Below are 27617 nucleotides of genomic sequence, written 5' to 3' on the forward strand. Positions count from 1 at the left end.
GTACAAAAGTAAATTCTATAAAAAAAAAAATTAATAAAACAATTTATAGTTCTGTAGCGATTAATTAATTTAATTAGATAGAAAATATTTGCTCGTAATATTTTTAGTAAAAATTGACAACTTATTTCGAAACTTTGTAGCTTAATGTAAAAATGCATTTACGTAAAATGGAAAGTTTTTAATAATTCCTATCACTGATCATTTAACAGTGGGATAACCTGGCAAGAAATTTCTGTATTTAATCATTTTTATACTGAATTTAGCACTTATATCAAAGCGACTTGGGTATCGGATTATACTCTATTCTAATTCGCAAAATCCTAAAATCAATTAAAATCCCTATCTCATTCGATTAAAATGCGCATAGTTAAAGAAAAATCTCATAATCTCTGAATAAAGGATAAAGTAAATCCGCCTTTATAGGAAACGTCAAATATTTGAGTGAGAGTTACAGATAGAGATAAGTTCTATTCGAGCAATGTTTTCAGCGAGCAAGGAGTGAAAGGAGGGGGGGGGGGGATAAGTAAACATATGCCATACTTATAAATCCACAGAGCAAAACCATTGACTTCGTCATAAGCGAGATATGCAGATGAGCTTGTATGTAAAGAAGAAAGAAATCAAAATGAAGATCGTAAGCGATGATAATACAGTATCTAGCATGTCTATAAAGAAAAGAGTGAGAACCTTTTCCCGTTGTTATTATTCGCACGAATATGAGAACCACACGAATGAGTGGCAGCGTCTGTCCGAAGCTCTAATTATCTTTAATCTGTAATATCTGTGCTTCGCGCACCGTACTAACGTTCTCCGAAATTTCTCCACGTCTACATCCGTCTCTTGCCTCACGGCTCCGCGGCAGGTTTTCTTACCCATGCACGTCTACTTCGGCAAATCGAGTACGCTGTCGGTGCGCGGCAGAGGGGGTAAAAAAGTGATAGCGATCAACCTTCGAGCAAGTTTTCGACTAGGGCAAGGCTGTGCTTAGCCGCTTATTTATGATTCAGGTTTATAATTTTTGGTTAAACGGTTGCGTAAGCTCAATTACAACGACCCGATCGAAAACTCTTTAAGCGCGAAACGAGCGGGAGTTTTCCAATCGCGTTCCGAATCACCGGGACGTCGAGGAAGATTGATCGATCAAGAGTCGACTAGAGCGACGAAGCGGATGCACGCGGAACAATTCGGTTACGATAATTGATGCCGGGACAAATGAGCGCCGGCCAATAACGCAAGAGCCACTTTAATCGGCGAATCCCGATAAAAAGGTGCGTCGTTAAATATCGCGGCGAAACGCGTTGTCCCAGCTGTGGTGACGGCAGTCAAGCTCCGCGGAAAGTTTCACGCTAATTACGGCCGGCGCGACACGCCAGGAAAAACAAAGAGGATTTATCCGTTTTCCCATCGGCAGCTCGAGAGCCTGTGAAATTCAAACAATCTTCATTTTTTAGCCCCTTCGTCGGGAGGACACGCGCGCGCCTCCTAGTTGAAAAAGCGCTGCGAGCAAGTGTGCGTGAGCGCGCTCGCGAGAGAAAGAGAGAAGCGGGCCCGAGAAAAATGCCCCGACAGCCGACTTGTCTGGGACGCCCGGTTTTCTCTCTATCGAGAGTCGAATTCAGATGCACCTGCACCTGCTGCGCGAGAGCAAGCCTAGCACCGTTAATCGTATTAGGGCCATTGCTCAATGCTCACCGCACATACACTTATGCGTGCGTGCGTGCGTGTTCCGATGCATGCCCGACGATACTGCGCCTCACCCGTATGCGCGTGTAATCCACGTTCGCGAGAAATTACATGCCGATTAGACAGAATGTTTTATCAAATATTAGTGAGTCGGGCATCGAGATCTAGTTTTATTTGCTGAAGAGATCGGATATTATTAGAGAATGACCATCGACGAGTTTAATGATCGGTGGTGTTGATCATTCGAGAGCAATAATGCCCATTTTGTCCTAGAAAAATGCCGACGTTATATCGACGCTAATTATTTTAATGTTAAATCGTAGAATTCCGGCGATAATGAACTTTACAAGAAACGGATGATTCGATTGATCATCTTTGATAATGACTAATGATTCCTTCGCGCTGCTGTTCCTGCCACCTTACGGATCGCGCACCTTCCTCAGTAGAAAGAAAGTTTCCGCGTTACGAGTAATAATAATATGTATTTGCGAGTTATTATTCGTTTCCCAGTTGATCGGGCAACGCAAAACCCCTATTCATTATCAATAGTCAGATCGACTATCTTATAATAGCAGTAAGGTAAGAAAACAGGTTTCTTTTGTCGACGTATTACAATCGAAAAAATGATGGCATTTTTTTAATAAACGAATCGAAAACTTCATGTTCCTTTCACGATTTAGATCAAACTCATAAGCTCGAATTACCAATCTTTTAATCATTTCGTTACATTTACAGTATCGCCTCTCATTCTATTCGCTTTAGCGAGTAAACTCTAATTTGACTGTTTAGGTTCGGTTGGCTCGTAAAATACGAGTTACGTCAAAAAATTTTCCTGCACTTTATAAAAGATAAATTGTCTCGGGAGCATTAATTTCATTCAAATAAAATATAATTGTATGAAAGAGGAGCGATAGCTTGATATTAAATTTTACAAATCGCCGATGAAAAAGAAAAAGCGTTAACCATTATTGCGATAGCCACGGTAGATACTGCTTATCTACAACAGCCAATAAAACTAGTTAACTGTGAGAAAATAGAAGTCGTTAAAACTCGTTACAGAAAATACGCGCACATGGACTGGTCGAGACAACTACCGTGCGCCCTATCTTTCCAAGCGCCTCGCTTTTCCTCCTCGCTTTTCAATTCTTTCCCGCAACACACGTATCATCGGAATCGAAATTAGAGCAACGAGACCATTACGAAGCCGCGGTGTCTCCCGTCGCGCGCGAAATAGCCCTGCCATTAGCTTATTAACCTGGTGAATTCGTCCGTGACGCCGGATCCGCGACTCCTTGACGCATATCATTATTTATGATATTTTTGAAGCCGATATCTTACACAGCCTCGCTATGCGGGTGTAATACCTGCCTGTTGTCAATTATGCAACAATTCAGGGAAATATTATGGATTTTACAAATTGAAGGACGGGTATTATGTCAAGATTACAAGACAAATTCGCTGATTTAAAAGCTTTTATCCTACGTGACGGATATTTTTTCTTCTTCATTGTTTGTATTTTTTATTTTTGTATCAAGTACTTGAAAGCACTTTATAATTGAAGAAAAATCATTTTCGATCGAAAGATATAATATTTAGCCGGGGACTTGTACTTTCAAATTCATTTTAATTTATGAAATGCATAGAAAATTGGAAAAATTGTAGTTTAATGAAATAAACGTTGTACATTAAGACTGCTAGTGATCGCAATTTCGCGTTAAATTCAAAAAAGATCTTTTCATTAGCAATAACTATACGTGCACTTTATGATAAATAATTTAATCGTGTGGTTGAAAAATTTTAACTTTACGAGAAATGTGTACAACGAATTTTCCGTAAAACTGTGTATAAATAATCATAAGATAACTTTTTTCATTAATTCCTTAAGAACAAAATCGATAATGATGGCTTAAGATAAATTTATTCTAAAATCTCATTATATTTTATGTGCATTATATAATAATTTAGTTATATTTTAATAGCCAATAATTTCGTTGTAATATTTACTTGTAAAACTTAACGACAACAAAGTCAGTACAATAGCATAATAAAAAAATGTTATAAATCATCAAAATCTTAATTGTTCAATGACTTTCTCAAGTACGAAGATGAAATTTTGTTTAAATAAATTAAAATATTAAGTAGCAAATATAACGTAAATATAATTAATAAAAAAAAAGTAATAAAGAAAAAAATCTCTCACACACACACACACACACACACACACACACACACACACACACATCTATATTTCCTGTACGATTGTTTAATCCTTGAAAAAGTGAAAAATATAACAATAATTACATTTAATATGATGTTTAATATGATTTTCACGGCATTCACTTTTATCGGACACAGTAGAAGGTGAAAATTGAATGACCGACTCATTTCTTGAAACTTCGTTTAATCTACATTAATAAGAATACAAAAGCCTCCTTTTATAATTTAATGTTTCGCTCATAAGTACATGGATAGAGAAAGAAATTTTTTTTTTTTTTTATTATATTACTTAAATATTTCTTTGTATTGAATGAAATTATATAGAATTACATAAGATTTGGCATATAAAAATCGACGTATAGAAACTCTTTGTATTATTTGTCCTTAAAATAAGAATATTATGCAGAGCTCGAACAATGTTGATATGAAGCGATTTATAGAAACAATAGAAATAATTTACATGACTTCAAAAATCTCATTAAGAAATCATAAAAGTATTGAAATTTTAATAATAAATGAAATTTAAATATACTAGATAACGCTGATATTTTTAACGCTTAAATAGCTGAATATTTTTACAAAAAAATATTACCTTACTGTTAATCTCAACTACTATTAGATTTAATCACATCTACTACCTACTATTGGCTAATATTCATAATTATTCAATGATCATAAATTTTTAAGCGAACCCTAGCATCTTTAGCTTCAAGTCGTTCGAATTTATATTAAAAATACAAAGTACATGCAATTTTTCAATAATAAATGTAAATATGATTGACAAAACATATGGTACTTAGTCATTAATACGTGTTACATATAAAATTTAGTATTTCAACGTATTATATGACAAGCGAATAATAAATATAAAAATAATATTTGTCGTGCAGAATGATAATAAAATTTAAGTACGTAATAATTTAAATGGAATATAATCAAGTATAAATATGCTATGTCAAAACTGTAGGTACATTTTAATAAAAAAATTCTTTGGTCTTCGCATTGAAAAACTAATACACCAATTAAATAAAATATAATATTTGTCTTAATTTTTTTACATAAAATGACTCAATATATAGCTATAGTATAAGTTTTATACGATATTAATATATTTTTTTTTTATATTTCAATTTTCAAATATTTTCATTGCTATATACTTTTCATTTTTATAATTAACCATAATGATATTTAGAGAGCAAAAAGTATTCGCCAAAAATACTTAGAGAGTAGATGATATTTACTTAGTATTTACAACTTTTTTTTATACTCTGTTTCCCCTGCTTTAAATCCCTTATTAGTTTTGAATTTTTTAGTCCTCCGCCCTATGCCGTCGCTCTCTCTCTCTCTCTCTCTCTCTCTCTTTCTAACCATATCTTATAGTTTTAAAAAATATTGACAACAAAGAAAAAGATCATAAACCAAATAATGTAGTTGACTTGAACAAATATTTACATGCCAATACTATATTTTTCTACTGTAATTTTTATACTTTATAGATCGCCTAATTATCTTTTAATCGCGTATATAATGAATTTAGTCCTGTAAATTTAATAGAATTTCACTACTTCCATCAATAGTCAACTAAAATCATAAAACAATAATTGTTAAAAATGTACTCTACAGGATTTTTTAATATTAGACATCAATCAATAGTGCCTGCATTAATTAACTTAAAGGAAATTACATTAAACTTATCAATTTTAAAGGATGAAAATTTCATGGTTTAATTTATGCGAAAGAAAATAATCAACGGTCTTAAATGCAAAAACCTATATGTAACATAACAATATGTTAACTATAGTTGAAATATATGATTAGAGATTTTATTTATATTGTCATTACATTACTTTATCATAATGAAATATTTACTGTGTATATTTAAGATGGTCAATAATATTTTGCTTTAAATTTTTTTAATACTGGTTCCAATTTTTGTGAAATATTAATTGCTTTTTTTTTACTAAAAAGAGGCAAATCTTACATTAAATAAGCACTTTTAACCTTAGTATTGATATCAATAAAAATGAATCAGTCAAACGTTTGAAAAATCAAAATTTTAATTTAACTCGGTAATTTAAAAATTTTATGGCTTAATACTTTTTTTTATCTAATAGGAAAATTAAATTTAATACTAAAAAAAGAATTTTAATTTCTAAAATTGAGTAATCAAATTCATAATAATTTATACATTAGATCTTGCTAAAAAAAAGTTAATATTGATTAAACATCATAGCTGATAATGTCTTGTATTTTACATTTATTTTACATGAAAATATTTTAATATTACATTTAGTGATTTCATAATTATGTTCAAACAAATACTATAGATAACATAAATCAGTCAAAATAGAAATATAAGATAATTATTATTTGGACTTGCAGTTATCGCTTCATTAAACGAAGGTAAAATTTTAAAATACAGTAATAAACAAAGTTATGTATACGACACACACATAAAAACCTCACATTTAAAATTCAAAGGTGTCGAACTTCAAACTTTTTCAAAAATTTCAATTTACTTTTAAGAGAATGGCAAATATTTGCTTGAATAATATTGAATAATTTAACTTTCTCTTACAATCGTTATTACATTTATAACAAATCAAATAAAATATCAAGGAATTATTTATAACATACACATGATATTGAAGATTTTCCCTGTTAACGATATCAAGTAATTTTTCTCTAAAAGTATTCACTTTCAAAGAGAAAGAGAAAGAGAGAGAGAGAGAGAGAGAACTATCATTTTCAAATTTAAATGTAATCGTGTTGTCGCTGATCATAAATATCAAGTAAAAAAATGAAATAAAATTGATAGCGAACACTTACGATCGTGCCGCAAGCCCAAATCTGCCCAAAGGCCATCCATCGATCTTTTAGAGAGTGGTCTGTAAGAACTTTTATAAGAGATCCATAAAATATTGCCAATCATGCAACATTCGATCTCGAGTATCCGTGTAATGTTGCCGCTTTGTATGTCAGCGAAACAATTCATTGTTTTTTCCAATGTTAACCACTTGAGGTTGATTCAAAGAAGTCAAGACTGATCGCAGTTTTTTGGCTTTTGCAAGTTATCTGCTTGCCCTAAATTTATCAATGGTCATTCTTAACTGCGTATTAATTCATATTATTCGACTAATACTATATCCACGCTAACTTATTCAAACATAAATATTAATTTATATTTAAGAACCTTTTATTTGAAGGAAAAATAAAAAATTAATAGGCATTAGAAAATATCCTGAAATACCCATTCAATTTTAACAGTGATAAAATCGATCCTATCGTTTTTTTTCTTCTTATTCTTCTAATTTCTTAATAAAATTACAGCAGAAAATAGGATATTAAGAGCAAAATTAATAAAACAATACAAAGACTGATTTGCACTTTATTATGTTATATGTATATGAAATTTACAATATAAAACATTCGCACAATAGATGAAAAAAGAAAAATTTAATTTAGCTTCTGCACATAAACACATGAAATTATTTTTGTTGCATATTTGTCACTTGGCCTTGTATAATTTTCATAGAACATTTGTGAACACCTAAATATATTAAAAATGTATACACTATTCTAATACAAAAATTCATTGAGAATAATCGAAAATAATTTCAATTGTCGAATGAAATAGAATTGACATAGATAGGATTGAATAATTCTTAATAACAATTTGTGAATACAAAAAAAAAATATATATAATAGCAAGAACCAGCGACTGATTCGCTAGTGAACTTCGAACGTGAGCTGAGCCATAAAGAAAACGTTAACACATACTTTGTTTCAGATGTTATAAGAATGTACGATACGTAATGTGATACATTTATGCAATCTGGTAAGAGTGATTTCGACACGATTCCAAGCACTCGGGCCGAATGTATGCAAAATGTTATCATACGAAATTATTTATTGATTACAACGTAATCATGTTTATATATGTAAAATCTGAGTAGAGTCCGCGCGAAAATCCATTACAAAATATCAAAGCTCAAAAGCTAAATATTTCTTAACGGGAAAAAACAACGGCGATCCGCGCAATTCGGCAGCCGCGTGCTTTCCCCGCTGGCGAGCCCTGAAAAAGAACATCGGCGCGCAATTATTCTGCGCTCGCATACAATTACCCAAGCCCCCCTTCTCTCTCGTTTTCCCCCTCCTCCACTTCGCCCCTACTCATCGTCCACTTCCTTCTCCACCTCCTACTCCGCTGATTTCGCAAATACCGCAGCCAACATTTCGGCTTTTTTGCGCGAAGCGGGGGCCCCGAGAACCTCGAACCACCCACGCTCGCTCCATTGTCCAGCGGACGATTCTCATGATGCCCGGAGTTATTCGAAATAAACGCCGGGGCCAGGGCCATTAGTCGCGTGCCATTGCGTCTTTTACGCACGTGCGCCTCCTCGTCGCGAACAATGGAGAGAGAAGTGTGTATTTCTCTACCCGGCCTTTAATGGCCAATCCCGTAAAAATGCTCGAGCCCCGAGATTTCATCGGCCGCCGTGAATTATCTCCTGTCTGCACTATCCGCGATGACACGGGATAAGATTAGAGTTACGAACTGTTATTACGGTTTCGTCTAATTTTATCGTCCGTATCATTGCCGAGTATCAAAATAAAGCGTTACGAATCCACGCTAGCTCCACTCGGCCGTTATCTCACTCGTTGTCGAAGCAACGATACTTCGATCGAGTTAATTTCATTGCGAGTGTTGTAGGTACTGTTTGCTAAATTTAACCGTAAGATTATGTGTTGACATTAATACTTAACAAAGCCAATATTTTCAATTGAAAGGCATTAGTTACTACGACAACGTGTCATATAATTAATTAAATCATCCATTTTCAAAATTGACTGCTTATTACTATCTATGGCATTTGACAGATAGTACATGCCGATCATTGGAATATGGCAACAAACCAATTGCACCACATTTACTGATATCGAATTAATCGCCGATAATCTTTATCGTTAAAGAATTACTTCGGTCTATCTAGCCTCCCATTCATCCTTGTGGGACAATAAAATGATTTATATGCAATTAAAGTACGTATAAGGACCATGATTAAACATAAATTTCGCTAGCACTTGCATCTCATTTCAATATTCAGCAAATAATAATATTCATGCATTACGTTAATTATGCATTCCCGGCAAATTCTAGAACTAATAATATCTCGCAACAATTGTAGAAAACGTATAGCCTATCGGCAATCAAATAGATCACTAGTTCTGCTCTTCCTGGACTCTGCATTTCAAATTTCGTCGTTAGGTATACGAATGCCTTAAGACTACTTTATTTCCCAATCCCAATCCGTCATCCCACATGTGCAGCGGCACCGGTATCCTACGCTCGTCTTCCTCGTGGCTGTTTCATAAATGTTTTCTCTTTCTCTCTTTCTCTACTACTTTATTCAGAATTTCCCATTGCCCCTCGAACTCTGCTATCCCCTGCACAACATAGCTAATAGTTTCTTCGACAATTTTGCCGAAAATTATTGTTCATCTAGTAATGTCGAATCAACATCATTGTAACATAATACGTGCGGCGTTACCGTTGCGTAATAATTGACCTCTAATAATTTCCCGATAAAAATTTTAATACGCTAGATTATAAAATATATACTACTAGCATTTCATACCGTAAGTATTGAAAAATACTAAGCCTTTTAGGGAATTTCATAGTATATTATTTCCATATATTAATATTAGTAATTTCCAATTACTAAAGTTATTTCGATTTGGTGCAATTAATCTGCAAAAATATATTTCTTTGCTATCGAACGATTTTGCCTAAAGTATTTTCATAAATTCCAAAAAAAAATAATTAATTTTATGATTTTTTAAATATTTATAAACGTCATCTAAATTTTCTCAGAAAACATATTATAAAACGTGCAATAACTTAGTTATAATAGAATATATGTGAATATAATTATCAAAAAATAGATATAAATAATTTTTTAGGCATACCTGTTTTGTAAATTAAATCTTTGAATTAACTTCAGCCTTACCTATATTTTCGTTTGTTGGTTTGTTGGGTCCAAGGTTTCAAGGCGAATGTAAGAATTTGCATATAATTAACTATTCGAATGATAATTTTACTATATCTTCGTAAAATTATTAATTTCACTTCATTATTATAGCCATAAATATTAATTTAAGATTCGCTTGTTATCTTAAAAATATGTTTGAAAAATATAAGAAATAAAAAAAAATAAATACTATCTATTAACTAGCATTCATGTGTCGCACTACGCGTTTTAACGTATATTCAAGTAATATAAATTTTCTCGAATAACAGTGTTCTAAAAATTACAGAAATTTTTAAAAAGTAAACTGACAGATCAAAATATTAGCTAGATGATTAAAGGAAAAATATCATTAACTTGAAGAAGAAGAAATTCTAACGCAAAAGCAAAACTATTTCAGTTTTAATTTTAATTACAATAAATTTTAAGTTTATTATCATAGACATACCAGACATTCTTGTCAAGAATAGTACGTTAATTTTTTAAATAAACTGAATGCAATGGAATGAAGATACTACAAAGAAACTTTTTGGTGACTTATGTATACGTATAAGGCACCAAGGAGAATAAGAATGAGAGAAATAAAAAGATAGATAAATATTTATTTTACTCACAAAAAAAAAACTGATACATCATAGATAAAATATAATTTGAATATAAAATTATCAGTTATATTATACAAATATATTAAAAAGAAATTGCAGATTTCTTACGTAATAATCTTCAATGAAGTATAAAATTGATGTACATAAATTAAATAATACGGAATAGATGAATGATAATATTTATCAAATAAAAATAATAATACTCATATATCTTGAAGTCATACTTAAGATGCATAATCAACCATCATAATAAAAAGAATGTTTCTTCTATAAAATATTTAATTTAATGCAGTATAAATAAATAAATGATAAGAAGCGCGATTCAATATGCAGCGCCTTCCAAAAATTTAATCTATCAATATAGAACTAAACGTATTTTACGTTAATATTGATAATTATTATTTAAACTAATAGATTATCAACGTTGGTTAAAAAAAAACGAATAATTCTAAATTAATTACAACAGCCGCTAAATATTATTCAATAATTCGTTTCTCATAAGATCTTGAAAGAAATTATGCATTTTGTCCATTCTAATCCAGCATTTCTACCTTGGAACATAAATTTTGTGAACGGTGCTGTAGAGCCCATCGATCATTAAATCCATGGAGACATATAAGTGAGCCGTAATTTAGGTGAAAGATTATTATATGGCAGATATGCATTGCTCTTTCATACTTATCAAGTATATAACTGCAAAAACTCAGACTTTACTGAATATGATTTATTTTAATATCACCTCGTGTCAGCTCCTAGTCTTGGCATTATTTTTTAAGCCGATACCAATACAACCTAAACAAATCGAAATTTATTTTTAAATAGTCTGAAATACGTATTGGAATTACAATAACTGACAACTTGAATGTCTCCAATTTATCAATAAAGAATCACAAGTGCATATTGTGACTTTAATTTCAGTAACATAGAACAACTATGCCACACCCGCTACCCACACGTAGTTATCATATTTTTACGTCAGTTAAGTAAGTCAGAATTGACCTCTCGTAGATGTTTGAAAGTTGTCTACATGAATATCTAAAGATCATCCAAATACAATGTGGCCAATATGCCTGGCATCAAACGTGTTATGCAAGTCATTATTGTACAGGCGAAACAGCGGGGGTCGCAAGTCTAAGCCCTGAAAATTCATAGTCGATAACCAATCTAATGTGTCACGAGACGTAACGATAACTTTTTGCTCCCTATTAATAATAAATTATTTGATCCATAGAACTATGAACTATCAGAGATACACAAGTATTATGAATGAAGAAATAATATCGAATTTCTCGCTGATATCAAACAAAAGCGAGAACATTAGCAATAGTTTGCTGATACTAATTGATTCGCCCTCTATTGATAATAACGAGTTGTGTAGCTCTTTGATCGCAATGATATCTAGCTCGGGTCAGTTAAAACATCAAGATGAATAAGAATCATTAAAAGCTAAATGACGAATTTTTCGGAAAACTATAAAATAACCAGAATCAGAAAATAATACCGTACAAACTCTGTTTTTGACAAGAGTAATTTTGACAATACATCAGTCAATTAGCAGAAAAGTCATTCCTACAACACGGCATAGAATACCATACTCGTCTCATGAAGAGTAAGCAAGAGCGGCGAGTGGGTTGGTGGGAGAGCGGCAAAGAGGGGGGAGGCAGCGAGGGAGGGAGAGAGGGCAAAGAGGGGGGAGGCAGAGAGAGAGAGAGAGAGAGAGCACAGGTGAACCCGGAGGTGACGGCAGTGGAACTGGTTTAAAGGAACGCCGCAGTCGTAGAGGGGACAATGTGGACGGAGTGAGGGACCTTCCATATTCAATCCTTCTCGTTCTCGTATTTCTCTTCATGTAGCTGTCCTCCTTATACAGGCTCTCTCTCTCTCTCTCTCTCTTTCTCTCTTCTACTTCATCTTCTTCTTCTTCTTCTTCTTTTTCTTCTTCTTCCTCTTCTTCACCCACTGTATCTCCGTTACACTATCTCTTACGGACTTCTTCTCTCTTACAGTCTTTGATTTGCCACTCCAGCATTATGCATTCTTTTCATTCCTCCTGTTTCTACTACTACACTAAATTTACTAAATTTTTCATTGAAAGGAAGAATTTTTATTTTATTATAATTATTTAGCTTGCAAAAATCACTAATAAAGAATAAGTTTATCAATGCGGTATGTTTTTATGTATGGTTTGCATGTATACTTTTTTCAATTTTATTACGTTTCCCAAGGCTTAAGTTTAGTTATAATTGAATGAATAATACTTCAATTGTGTTTTCTGTCATTTATAACAATTATATTTTTATTATGACCTTTTTATGCAATATGTTTATTGAATATAAGCTGATTAAATGTTATGTTTAAAAATTCCATGAATAACTGAAAGGTGTGTTTTTTAATCCAATGATTATAATACTAAACAATATACTTTATGGATCTATGAATTTGAAAGAAAATGTTCTTCGATTGAGTTATATTCTTATTGATTTCATACAATTTGATTTATTTCGAAAAAATACGTATCATCGCAAAAAATTGAAAAGAAAGTGTAACTAATATTTCCTATTGATTGGTGAATTTATATATCACCATCCTTAATATGTCAAATAATACCTTTTAAAGTATCAGACTCTTGAAATTTATTAGATGTTATTTGCATGCTGAAAAATAAATTCTTTTCGCCAAATGAATTCCACGCTTTTCTTTAGTAGAAAAATAATGCCACTATTAATCAATTGTTTAAGCTAGTTTTATTTTTCAATAAATATACGTTAATCAAAATAGAAAAAAGTAATATTGCGATATTATTGTGATATACAGAAAAAGAAAAGAGTTTGCCAATTTATTAATTTCGTATATTTAGCAATAACCTTATAATAAATTTATATCTATATGTTTATTTTGAAACAATATGTAAATGTAAAAAAAAAATAATTTTTTGTTATCAAATATTTCAGGAAAATACCACAACTATAGTTTAGTACATTATTCGTACCAATTGCAATTTTCGGCAACTTATGAATTGAAATTTTAATTACATAGAGAGCGCAAATTTGTGCCAATTTCTTCTCGTATTTAATGTAAACAAGAATTTCGTGCAGTGTCTTAAAAATTTTGCTTAATACTATCAATTTTTGCTCTAGCTTTATCGCAACTGCATGAAGTATATAAAAACTTTCAGCGATAAAAATATAAATGTATGTATGTAAAAGAATACGCGATAAAGATTCGTAAAAGCAAACAGTCGACATAATGAATCAAGAAATTTATATCAAATTTGATGTAAGTTAAAAATTATTTTTTAACAATCTGAAACTTATTTAAAACTAATTTAAGATATAGGTATTGAATTATATTGTTGTAAATTTAAGAAAAATATAAGTAAATGAAATTTTCTTAAATATCCGCGTAATTAGCTTAGACCAATTATAGACATTTACAATATTGATTAAAATTTTTTTTTTTTTTTTTTTTTTTTTTTAATATTTTAAAATAATAATTTTGTGTAATTACGTTATATTCTTCAAATCTTATCGGAGTTAATATTAAATAGGGTAATTATATTGTAAATTAAGTATAATTTGTAAAAGCCACTTTTATTGTACTACATACGAATTTGTATCGAGGAATATTCAAGTAATAAATCAGAGAAATATATTTATTTTATTTTATTGTATGCGTTTTATTAGTATTAACGTCTGCTCGTAATTTATAAAAGTAATAAATAACACAAGTGTTTTTATTTAATTTTGTTAAGCGCATTTTTTACAGTACTAATCTCACCCGATATAGACATAATGAATGCAAAATCACTGGCTGCATTTAATTTATCTCGGAAAATTTATTATTCTAACGGCGATGATGCTGTCGAAAAATAGGTGAATCCTTGATTTAGGTTAAATAGAAAATTTGTTCCCATATTTTTTATTATTATATTGTCGTTAAGAAGTATAAGGGTAAAGAAAAACGAAATATCCTTAGCAGTGTTCAGTACACCCCTACTTCTCACAATGGAGACGTGGCCGTAAGGCGGCAGTAAGAAAGTCAAACTCCATGTCGCCGTCGACCGATAGATAGAGAGAGAGAGAGAGAGAGAGTGAGAGAGAGAGCAAGATCGACCCAAGAAAGGGAAATAGTGGGAGAGACGGACGAAACACACCAGTGAAGGAGAGAGATAGATAGAGAGAGAGAGAGAGGGTGACAGAGAGAGTGAGTGAGTGAGTGAGTGAGAACGAGTGAGGGAGGGAATCGAACGGAGGGGATATTGCGGCGGCAACCTCACCGATTATGCTACGCGTGAGTAGTGGGGCTGGCTAAGCGGGGAAGGAATGATGAGGGAGCGGGAGGTTAGGGGAATAACCGCAACAAGTAGTCGTTTACAGTTATAGTCAGTCCGTATCGGGCGTTCGGTCAGCTGAGACACGCACGCGTCTCGTTTCTCTCGCGCGGCTCTTTCGCACTTTAATTTTCAATACTTTTTCATCTTTCTTTCTGTTGAATTGTACGATATTGTACTTTCCAGCATTATCGAGGAAGAGTGACAGACAGAAAGAGAAAGAGAGAGAAAAGCGAGAGAGAAAGGGAGGGAGGTAAACGGAAAAAGAAAGAGAGAGAGAGAGAGAAGGAGAAAGAATAAACAGTGACGCCGCGTGTGAAAAGTATAAAAGCAAGACGGCTGATCCACAAAAGTGTGTCCGTTCATCCATTCATCTGTTTCTCTAGATCATTAGATTTTGGGGGGGACGAGGACGAGGTGAGATATTTTCTAATTGTGGACGGAAAGTTGCATTCGGCTAAGAATTTTCCCTCATGACGTACCAAATTCCAAGCGAAAGATAAAATAAGAGAAAAAGAGAGATTGAGCGTGTGTGTACGTGCGTGCATGCGTGCGCGAAAGAGAGAGAAGATGTGTCTGTCCGTATCCATTTGTATGTGTGCATGTGAGTATGTGAAAGAGAAATAAAATGAGAGAGAGAGAAAGAGAGACAGACAGACAGACAGACAGGGAAAGACAGAGACTGAGAGAGAGAGAGAGAGAGAGAGAGAGAGATAGACAGACAGGGAGAGACACAGACAGGGAGAGACAGAGACAGAGACAGAGTGAATGTGTGCGTGCGTGCGCGCGCGCGCGCGCGTGTGTGTGTGTATGTGTGTGTGTGTGAGAGAGAGACTTTTTTACAACTTCGCGTGACAGTACGAATTTTTCGGTCGCGCGTTATTTTATAGTATGTGTATGCGCGGTTTTTCTGTGCTTCTTAACGACCGACAGTCTTATTGTACGTATGTTATGGCGAAAAAGACAAACTTCCACTCCTTTGCGGAAGGAAAAAGCGGATAATTCAAGCGACCAAATCGTTCCGAGTAACTTCGGCCATTTACTCCAATATACGGTAAAATAACATTTTTAATCGTAGCTACAGAGTGGCTCTTTTTTCAGAGTCTCTTTTTTTAATAAGTACGTACGAGCAACTCTCTACTTATGTAGTAGTAGTGTGAAAAAAAATATATATCGTCCGGTTGTCAGTGAATAACGATGGTAGGTTAAACGTGAAGAATAAAATTTTCTATGATAAGATTCAAGCGCCGTATTGCAAAAGGAATTACATTAATCACTGTAATCTCAGATAGAAGAAAATCAAGTTAATTAACATTATGTAGGCTCACTCCTTTTTCATGGAGCACTCATTTGTATGCATAATTTTTATTTCTTATTAAATCGAACTCAAATATCATTCCCGAAAAACTCGATAATCACTCTAAGGAAAATATTTCGTTTGATTATTAGCCTACTTACGGGCGATTAAAAAATCCCTCAATATTAATTCAACTAAATTAAATCGCCTCATTAGTATAGTCTCTCGTTAATACAATAGCTAAAAATATTTGATATTATTTAATCCGCAATAACTGTTCACTGAAAACTATACTGATAGCTTTATTGCCTTATCTATTATCGTATCTATTACCTTCATAAAACTAGTTACTATGCAACAACTTCTATTTGATTATTTAAAGCTTACGAACGTACTCAAAGTATAGTCTGGGTATCAAAAGAATTATTATCTAGACATTGGCGTAAGCAACAAAACATTAAAACTTTAAAACACAAATAATATAATTCCAATTACAATTGTGTACAACGAGGATCGAGCCACAACTTTCCCCCATATGGACTTTTATCAAATTTTTATAATAACAGCGTCAAATAAAAAAAAAATAAATAAATAAAATAAAAAAAAGGGAGATCTGATGAAATCCAGGTGGAATTATATAGCTCGGGTTGCTAATTACTCCACTAACTAGCAAAGGAATGTTTTCTATTCCCCTCGAGACTTTTTCCTCTATCATAATTACACCGGCAAGATTAAGAAGTCTTTAGGCATAATGATTATACCACTGTGTGCAAAGGTTTCAATCGAAAATTCTTCAATCGGCAACGAGCGATTTTTTCCTTTACAATTGTTTACATCAAAGGCCTGCACGCGCAACGATCGATCGCTTATGCACTAATATAGGAAAGACTCGCCGGTAATTTTTGCCAATTTGGCCTCCCTGCGCTGCTTTTAATTTCACCGGTCGAAATTTTCTGCTCTTTATAGAAATCGCGGATCCGCGAGTGGAAAATTCACTCGCTGCATTACAAAACTGTCAGGACTTCAGGGAACATTCGCTGTTATGTGCCACTCATAATAGCCGCACATTAAAAATTTCATCGATATTGCACTTGGACGCTGTCGCCGCGAAAAATCCGCCTACGCGGTTGAAAATTTCGCTGTGACTTTCAAAGTACACTGGATTTTCGTATGCGTATGCGGTGGCTAATCGGCGTCTAATTTTCTCGAGAACTTGTCGTTAGCTTCGGAAAATGTAAATGGCGCTGCAGAGCGTAATATTTTCCTTCTCCTTCTTCTTTAGCCTCTCCTTCTTTTATTGCGAATAAAATAAAAGTAAGAAAAAGACAAGAAGTCACGTAAGTGCAAAACAACAAACGCTCCATAAATAAGCGAACACGAGCCGATGTTCGAATAGCTAAAATCAATGTTTGCACTAAAAATTTATTTAAATACTTTAGTACTTATTTGACAAATGTTGCCTTACAGGTGGTAAATGAATTTTATTCGGGTCTCGCTTGGTTTTCAAAAAATATTTCATACAGGAAACATTGCAGATAAATTTTTTAAATTTTATTTCTACACTAAGAACTTTCAATTTTATGATGAACATTTAAAAAAAAAAAAAAAAAAAAAAAAAAAAAAAAATAAAATAAAAAATAATTTACTCCACAGCTTAATGCAAATGTATTCTTATCAACATTTTTGTAGATAAAAAATAGTATGAAAACTAAATTTGGTATATTTATTATTGATAAATTTTTTGTCTGCAATAATTTGTATGTAATTTTTTTTTTTTTTTTTTTTTTAAATTATACTACCATATATTGCACGTAAGTATTTAAATCATCGATGTTTCTATGACTTCGTGAAATTTAAATGATTCAATGATTATACAAAGTCCGTACAGTCTTTAGCATTATTTTACAATTTCGTATAGATTTTTATTCATATAAAATTAAATGGTATAAGTAATTTAACCTCCGCATATCGCTAAATATACGCAAAAAATCGAGTCTGCATTTCTATTTTGCCTTCTTTTTTGGATACGGAATACGTACATTGTTGCAAGACAGCCGGTTTCGCACATGCGTCTGTAAGCCAAGAAAGACTGCACGATTAGAGGAGATATCGGCACTTATCGAATTGTTTATGCAATCCCTCGGCTGTTGCTGTCCGTTCCATTTTATCAATTGATTTTGAAGAAAGCAAAGTCGCGTTCGCTGTTAAATAAACTTTAGAAACTGTATAACCGGTCTAAGTACAAAGAAACTCGCTTATATCTATTGAAGGTGTGATCTCATCAATTTCTGTAAGTAATTTTGGCCATTACCGTTAATAATTTAACTATGGCGCGAGGAATCATTATAGTGGACAGGAAGTCGAACGGTGAATCGACCAATTGTTAGTGCGTTCGAACGTAATGCGTGCAAATTGAAGCCTGAAACGTTATCGTTCACCTCATAAAAATAATGATATAGTATTTTTATTCTATTTTTTTTTTTTTAGAAATACCTCTTACCTGCTGCGCCCAATGCCTCATTTGGGTTAGATAATATTAACAATAAAACTAATATTAACAATTTCAGCATATTTACATAACTTATAAAGATCTTTTTTTCAGCTTAAATTTTTCGATTAAATTTTCGTAATAATTATGAATAACAATATTTACTTAATAATGATAATATTCAAGGTGATGTTTTAATACATCCACTGAATTGCGAATTATAATTTATATGAAATTTGAAATTAAAATTAAATAAAAAAATTTATATTTTCAAATTAATTTCAGTAAACTAATTTCATAGATATTCAGTTCCTTTTTCTAAATATTTCTTATCAATATAATATGGTCTATATAATATAAGCAGACATTATAACTACATTAATTTGAAAATTACTTTGAAAAAAAATATATTGACAGTAAATTTATTTTATCCCTATAATAAATCAAAATTAAACCAAAATACCAGGTTAGATATGTTTTATAAATTTCATATGCTTACAAATGCGTTGTTTCGGCAAATGAAAAAATGATGTTAGAAAATAATATAATTGAATAGAATTTAATTCAATAAAAACTATTAAATATTATAATGACTAACCAAATTAATTTATATAAATGAATATAACGACATCTGTGACGACATGAAAAGCTTACATTTAAAAGATACAGTGTGAACACTTTTACGTCGATTTATTTTCAAAGAGCGTAACTTCCTGCTCGAATAATACTCTACATTATGGAAAATCGCTGGCATGAATCGGAAACTAAGCACAACGAAGGAACGTTCATAAAAACAATTATTAATCATAAAATACATAAATTTTATTCTACGGGAAAATTATTATATTTCGAAATATAAGAAAATTAAAATAAAGAATAGAATGAACTGACAGAATCGTAACCTGCCATGGAGCTTATAATATAGGTTCAATTACGGTGTATTGAATTGAATTGTCCATTTTTAGAATTACCATAATGCTAGTTTGTAAAACTTTCTTCCTCTTATATCTTTTATCTGTTCAGTCTTTCGTTCTTTTTCTCGAGAGGCGAAGAAAAGTCAAAATTACGAGCCGTCTTATATGAGATTATCGAAAAGTTGCAGACCTCCGATAAGTGACTACATTTATCTCTCATTGTTTCACTTTATTTTCTTCTTTCTATATTTTTTATTTTCTCCTTCGCGTTTGCTATTTCATCCCCCCCCCCCCTCACTCTCACTCTTTCTCTTTCTCTCTCTCTCTCTCGCTTTCTCTATCAATCACATTTTCTCTTGTTACCCGGATTTTATCAAATTGCAATAACACATATATGCAAATGGAATAAAATATAGATATTTTATATTGTAGATAATAGTTACTTCCGATAATTTTTCCAATAATCTATGTATTACAGAAACATATATATATATATATATATATATATATAACTAAGATCAAATATTACAAAAATACTTCTTACTTAAAATGTTGTCATAATTATTCAATTTTTTCTTTTACTCATTTATCTTTTAACAATTTACTTTGCGTAATGGTAAGTGCTTATATTATAACGGCTTAACACAATTATATTTTCATTGTTTTATTTAATTTTTACTTATTATACGTAGGTTAATGTGATACACACAAATAATAACTGAACTTAAAACAATAACAATACCTTCATTAATTGACTAGTTATCTACAATTATATTTTTATATAAAAAAAAAAGAAAAGATTATCATTGTTATATAGAATATAATGAAATATGTAAAACTAATCATTTATATTAAAACATTAACTTTCCATTTACTAGTATTGCAATAATAAATGACTAAGGTAGAACATCGTCCACTTTTTAATCATGATTGAATGAGCAGAAATAAGATAAAGATTAAATCGTAAATATAATTTATTAGATATTTATTTTCTATGAAAAACTGATCTATTTATTATCAGCCTTTCCCGTAATAAATACTACTAATAATTTATAGTAAAATATATGGAAACATCGGTTCTTTTATTTTATTATATTAAATAAACTTTTTTATATAAAAAAATAACAATTTACATTGTACTTCATGAAGTATTAAAAAATAAATTTTGATTTGAAGAGAATGGTAGAAAACTATAAAAGAACTATGAAAGATATAAATGAAAATAGAGAAATTAATTTAGTTTTGTATTAAATAAAAAAATTTTACCTATTAAATTTTACATATTATCTAGTAATAAAAATAATAAATTTAATAAATGAAATATAATAATAGAAAATTTCTGTACGTATATAAAAATATTAAAAAGTTAATTTTATGGTAATTGTAAATGTGTTTATATTATTGAAACGTATACAGTACATTCTAAATTAAAACTAAAATTTTATGTATATTTGGTATATTATTTCAATACATAATACAATATAAAATTTCGAATATGAAAAAATAGATATCATTTATATTTTACCTTGAGCAAGATTACGTTTTAAAATATTTATTAATATATGAAGAGGGGAGGTACTATACCTTGCAATGCTAAGGTAACATAATATTTATAATACTTTTAAGAATTGGAATTGGTTATTCATTTATATTCATGTCAAATAAAGATATTTTTTGACAAGGAAAAAAAAGTACTTATTTAACTTTAGATTAAATCGGTTATGGACAAGTAAACGAATTGTTTTATTTTAATTAAAATTTTTCATTAGAAATTATATATACTGGGAGAAAATGTATATGTAAATTACATAATAAAAATGTTTATTAAATATATAATCCGTGAAAACCCCCTTGAAAAAATAATTGATTAAAAAATAAAATAAAAATTACAGTATTATAATTTCACAGTTCTGCAATTCATTCGCTTGGAATATTTACACTATAATTTAAAGTTTGTAAAAAATAATTTACGTAACTTTATAAACTATTATTATAAATATAAACTATTACCTATTTATACGTAATAAATTAAAAATTATATAAATATAGCTTACGCGCACATGTATACATATATATACCTATATATATATATATATATATATATATATAGGTAGATAGATAGAAAAGTAGATACATATCATATGTAAATGTATAATAGCAAATGTAGGATTTAGAAATAATTATAATCAATTGTTATTTTTAGTTTTATAATATATTCAACAAAAATCTTCATTTTTCTCTTACACTATCTATCTACCCGCCTGTCTGATTCTCTCTCTGTCTCTCTGTCTCTCTGTCTCTCTCTCTCTCTCTCTCTCTCTCTCTCTTTCTTTCTTTCTTTCTCTTTTCCTATCGAATTATCTTTTATCTTCCGTTGATTTGTTTAAGAAATAGAAAAGTGACTCAAAAATTTTTCTCATCAACAACATAAACTATTTCTATTATTGCCTCATACAAATTTAATACTAATAATCAATTTTGTTTTTTAAATATAAAGCATAATTTTATTTATTGTTATTTTCATAATATCCTGTAAATATATAATTGGCCAACATAATACACATAAAATTAGAACTCATTTAAATATATCTAAGCCCATATAGCTAGCAATTATCATTCATTAAATTGCGAAATTATGTTTTGTACAGTTATATATAATAAACTAATTGTAAATATCATATGATAAAGTCAAGCTCTTAAATAAAGTGTTGGAATTAATAATAACTAGGTTTTTCTCAAAAAATAATATACGTATAAACACGTTCTGTATAATTTTCGCATTTGCTCATTTAAGATATTCCTAATTTAAGTTAATGATTACTAAAAGAAATAACTATTTTCAGAAATACTTAACAAATGTATAAATAACTAACTCCATATCGACAAAATAGAAGTACAGTGATCTAAATATTACCACGATAGTCAGCATTGCGATTTAAATATTTTCATTTCATGAATTTCTCGTAATTACCAGTTTAGATTAGCATAAAAGAGTCTGTACGCTAAGAATGTTGCTTAAATGCAAATATGATGACATATAAAACTCTGAAAACGCAAATGCCGTACGAAGATTCATCTCGGAATCTTTCGGTACGACGTATTTGTCAGGAGCGTGGAAAAAATCCAAGCAAAAAATATTGAACGCCGAGTCATAAGAAGCGCGTATAATCTAGCGCAAGGCTTGGTTATAAAAACAAAACAAAACAAAACAAAAAAAAAAACAAAAAAATGAAGAATAAGAAGAAAAAGAAAATTTATTTTCAGGCCGGATGTCATGTAGGCACCCGCTCGGACGCATCGGGAAAAGCCAGGTGCGGAAAAATCGGAACGCGTCGGTCTGCCGCCGCCGGTTGTTGGCCGCGCGCTCAAATTACGTCAGGTCGTTCCTTCCTCCGCTCGTTCGCCGTTAGTTCACGCACCAGAGAGAGAGAGAGAGAGAGAGAGAGAGAGAGAGAGAGAGAGAGAAGTGAGAGAGTGCGGAGAGGAGAGGATAGGGCCGAGAGAAAAAGAGATAGCGATAGCGGGATGGTATATCGGCGGTGGGGGGAGGGGACGGGTACATGTCTCCGCGTTCTTTTCTCATTCCATCTCTGTCTTTTCCTCGATCCGCAGCCAGAGGAACTGGCAAAGTCACTCGGTGAATGTCGCCGCGCGCTATCCGTAGACGCCGCGACTTTTCCAAAACCCGGTAAGATAGAGGCTCGGGAGTTGCCCGAGGACGCCTCCTCTAATGGCTCAGGCGATAGCCATCCTCGTCGTGCACGACGACTTCCGGGCGTCGAGTTGGGCCGTCTATACGTCTTGACTTCTTACGAGACAAGACTCGCAAACGCGGATGCGCGAATCTTGTCACGCTTTTTGCCGTTGGCTTTGCCAGATTGAATAAAACACATTGTTGGAAGATAATTAAATTGGGTGGCTTGGGCTGCACGTGGATGCATTTGTCTGTGCGTGAGGCTTTGATTTGCGAGGAGTAAAAATTATCCTATTTACGAGCAGTCGACTAGTCAAAATTACTTTCCATTTGTAATATTGTAAATGCTTAAGCAATTATGAATGACCAATTTTTAGAAGTTGAAGGAAGGTTGTATTCAATTCACAGATGATAATGAGCCTTTAAAAGGTGCTTTCTAGTATTTATAGATGTAGCCTAATGGCGCAGCCTTGTGAAACGCCAAACTAGCATTTTGTTAACCAATTTTATCGGTTCGTCCAACCGTAAATGTTTAATCATCTTAATTAAAATATTAATTAGATATTTTAATATGAGAGCAAATGCTCGAATGAGCGGTAAAATTTAGGAGAGAAAAAAATTACTTATAAAAATAACATTTAAATAATACAGCAATTTATCAATAATTTGTAATGTAAATATTTGGAAACAGAAGTAAATTAGTTGAAAAAAACAGAAATTCGTAATCATTGTATTAAAAATTAATAAATTAATTATAATATAATAAATTAATGGCGGGTGTATTATTGTAAAGATTCAATATTGTTAGTTATTCTAATAAATGTTTTAAATGTTTGGAAATTTATTTATCATTTTTCAAATTTATATCAGATAATAATAAAATAATTTTTTTATTATCCTCAAGAAAATATAACACAAATTTTATCTATTTTTTAAGTTGCTGTATATATATTCTTCGAAACAAGTGACTGTAAAGCTGATTTAATTTACATAATAATCATACAACCTTAATACATCATTTCGTTCTTAGCTATAGCTAACGACGCATTTTCTGAAGTAGCTTTAACTTCGTTTACAAACACCAATACAACAACATTCCAAGATTATATATTTTAGATTAAATTATAACGAATATTTAATTATTTAAAATATGGCTATTAAAGGATGGAATTACTAAAATAAGTATTAATTCGTTAATTATAATAAAATAGTCTCATTGATAAATATGAGATTTTATTTTATAAATTATTTCGTTAACTATTCTATTTATTTGTTTATTTGTTAAAAGAAAAAATTACCGTAATACATACTCGTCTAGAAATTTTTGCCTAAATGCATAATTTATAGCCGAGTATGTTAAATACATGCATAGCGTATGCTACTATAAACAAGTAAGAAAAGTAATAATGAAATCAGCATATTATTGTCACATAGCATATTTATTATTTTTTATTATAGCAAATAATTGTTTATAGCCAACAGGAGATACATACATATGGATATGTGTGTGCCTGTGTGTACGTGCGCGCGCACGAGCGTGCGTGCGTGTGAGTGCTATTGTGTATATGCTCTTATATATTATTTATTTAAATAGTATGCAAAAATTTAATTTATCAATTGCCAATTCATTTTATAAAAAAAAAAAAAATTTAGATTAATTTTCTTAGGCACTTATGAATTTTTGTTAACAAAGAATCTATTACATTTTCATGAATTTCTCTTATTATAATTTTTCACTTTTTTCTTGAATACAATTTAGGTAATTATATTTAATAAAGATTATAAATTTATAATTAAAAGTGTTACTATTTTTATGAGTCAAATGTATATTGTGCATTTGTAATTCTATACAATGATACATTCTTATTCAAATTTAATATGTTAATTTTTTTTTACTAATAAAGCATTTCCATTTACATTTAATCATACTGATCATATTTCAATATTAAAGGCATAACATATATTTTCAAACGCATAATTGAAAATGTAATTTTACCTAATTACAAGAAAACATTCTATACTTATTTTTGTTAATATAATTGTGATTTAACATAATAAAATAATAAAATAAGGTAATGACAAACGTATAGAAAAATGAATATTATTGAAAATTAATTAAAAGTCAAATTAATTAAATTCTTTGAAGATTTTGCTGCACATTAAATTATATTATTACCTTCAAAAACTAAATGTTTGGTTAAAATATTGATACATTTAGCATAATTTGTTAATTATATTACTTAATAGATGATTTATGAATCCAAATTATTAAAAATATATATAAAACATATAAAAACCTGTTCTTGTTTATCTAATTTCATGTCTGATAGTTATTACCTTTTATAAAGTACCAATCAGACATATTTCTACTCAATTATATAGTTCAGCAAGTTAAGCAATAATCAAACCATGAAAGTTAAGATGAAATAAAAATCATCATAAAATTTCATTTTTCTTCCACATTTTAGAAACATCGCTCTCAATTTACAAATTAAATAAAAAATGTTATTAATTAACTTTTTTTTATGTTTTAAGTAAAAATGTATAAGCGTACATGAAAATAATAAAAGCGGTTGTATTTAATTGGTGATTTCTTGAAAGCATATAATTACAAACATTGGTGATTATCGAAAGTAGTTTTTATACAATTTTGAGATATACTTTTGAAAATTTGTTCCCATGACAAGATAATTATTGACTATCAAAATATCTATCGAAAAATAAAAATGCTAAAGCAAACTTTACATGATGTACGTAATACATTATATTTTTCAATTAATATCTAATACAAAAAAAAATAATAATTATCCTTCAGCTGTGCATTTTAATATTGAAAAAAATTACTAATGACAAAACAAAACTTCATAAAAGTATATCTAATAAAAATGTAAAAAAAAACATTGGAATAGAAAAACTTGTTTCAATATTAAGTATCGAAATACAGAGGATAAGTGTATATCTTTAAATTTGCAGGCATAAGGCTGAAGTGAAAATAAAAATCATCCGAAAGATATTTTAATGAAAATTCAATTAGAAATCATGTCTCGTCTTCAATTTAAAGATTGAATTTAACAAATATATTATAACATATATACGGATTTAAACCAATTTAAACTATAGTAGATCATTTCATAATATAACGGCCATCAAATTAGTGTTAGAGTCCTCTTACAAGCCGATTAAAATAAAAAATTAAATGTTCAAATACTACAGGTCTTTCTGATCTCTAAAAATGCCTCGCTATAAGCTACGAGATCAACCTATCACTAGATTTAGTTTAATAAACGTAGATAATACCCTACGATACAATTACATATGTCGTAATGCATCGAAATTAACCTCATTCGTGTAACGAAATCGTTACCAATCGTCAATGTCCGAAACGAACCGAAAATGTCGAGCTACAGTCGGAATAAAAATACCAGTGATATTCATCTTGTCAATAAAAAATGGACAAAGAGCAGTTAGCAAAAGAGTAGCGATTTTTTTCTATGATCGCCCGGTCGCTCCTTCCATCATCATCATCGTCATCATCATCATCATTATCATCATTATTATTATTATCACTACCGCCGCAGCCGCCGCACGAAAAATAAAAGAGAGTGATTCAAGACTTTTCGCAATCTCCATTAGTGAAGAATGCCGGGCACGCTGCCGACGTTCTTCGCACGAAAATGAAAGTACTCCATTTCTTGTAGCCGCCACCGCCGCCACCGCCGCCACCGCCAGTGCCGTCGCCACCGCCACCGCCACCGCCACCGCCACCACCGTCACCGTCGAGCGTAAAAACCGCGAACGAGCGAAAGGCGGAAAAGCCTTCGGCCTCACGCGCACACGCGTATTCCCTCGACCGCCTACCGTATACCTGTACGCATACGTACAAACTTAAGAGACTCGCGACCTAATATTCGCGCGGCGTCTCGACTCGTGGATTCCCTCCATTCATTGATTCACTTGGTGAACTGTTGCTGAGACGCCGCTGCTGTTGCTGCTGCGAGCGTGTGTGTGCAAATGTGTGACTGAGTTTGTACGCAGCGACTTAATTAAGATAAATACGTGTTGTGGAGGCGCGTTTTCTCTATGATTACCGCTCGGGACGACCAGACCTGCGTGGATAATGCATTTTTTGCGTGCCGTTCCGAAATAAAATCTGATGACGTGATTCGTTCTCTCTTTTGTTTTCTCAACGTGGTGTCAGAACTGAATTTGCCAGCTTAAGAAATGAAAACGATTATACTAGTTTGGAATAAGAATATAGGATTAACGATAATTCCGAAGCGAATCTTTAGAAGCTACTATGCTAAGAAGATTTCACTCTTTAAGCATAATTAAATACTATTATTTTGTGATCTGAATGGCG

The 27617-nt window shown here is 31.3% G+C and overlaps 1 protein-coding gene across 1 annotated transcript in view; it reads left to right on the forward strand.

The window, feature by feature from the left end:
* Positions 1 to 14931: 14931 nt before the first annotated feature.
* LOC105362186 (protein dimmed) overlaps positions 14932 to 27617 on the forward strand; it is a 34618-nt gene continuing 21932 nt past the window's right edge. Inside the window, exon 1 of the mRNA XM_011499548.1 lies at positions 14932 to 15281. The gene's annotated coding sequence lies outside the window, so the exon portion shown is untranslated. The remainder of the gene's footprint in view (positions 15282 to 27617) is intronic.

Source organism: Ceratosolen solmsi, unplaced genomic scaffold (assembly GCF_000503995.2).
Source record: "Ceratosolen solmsi marchali unplaced genomic scaffold, CerSol_1.0 scaffold35, whole genome shotgun sequence".
Lineage (NCBI taxonomy): Eukaryota > Metazoa > Arthropoda > Insecta > Hymenoptera > Agaonidae > Ceratosolen > Ceratosolen solmsi.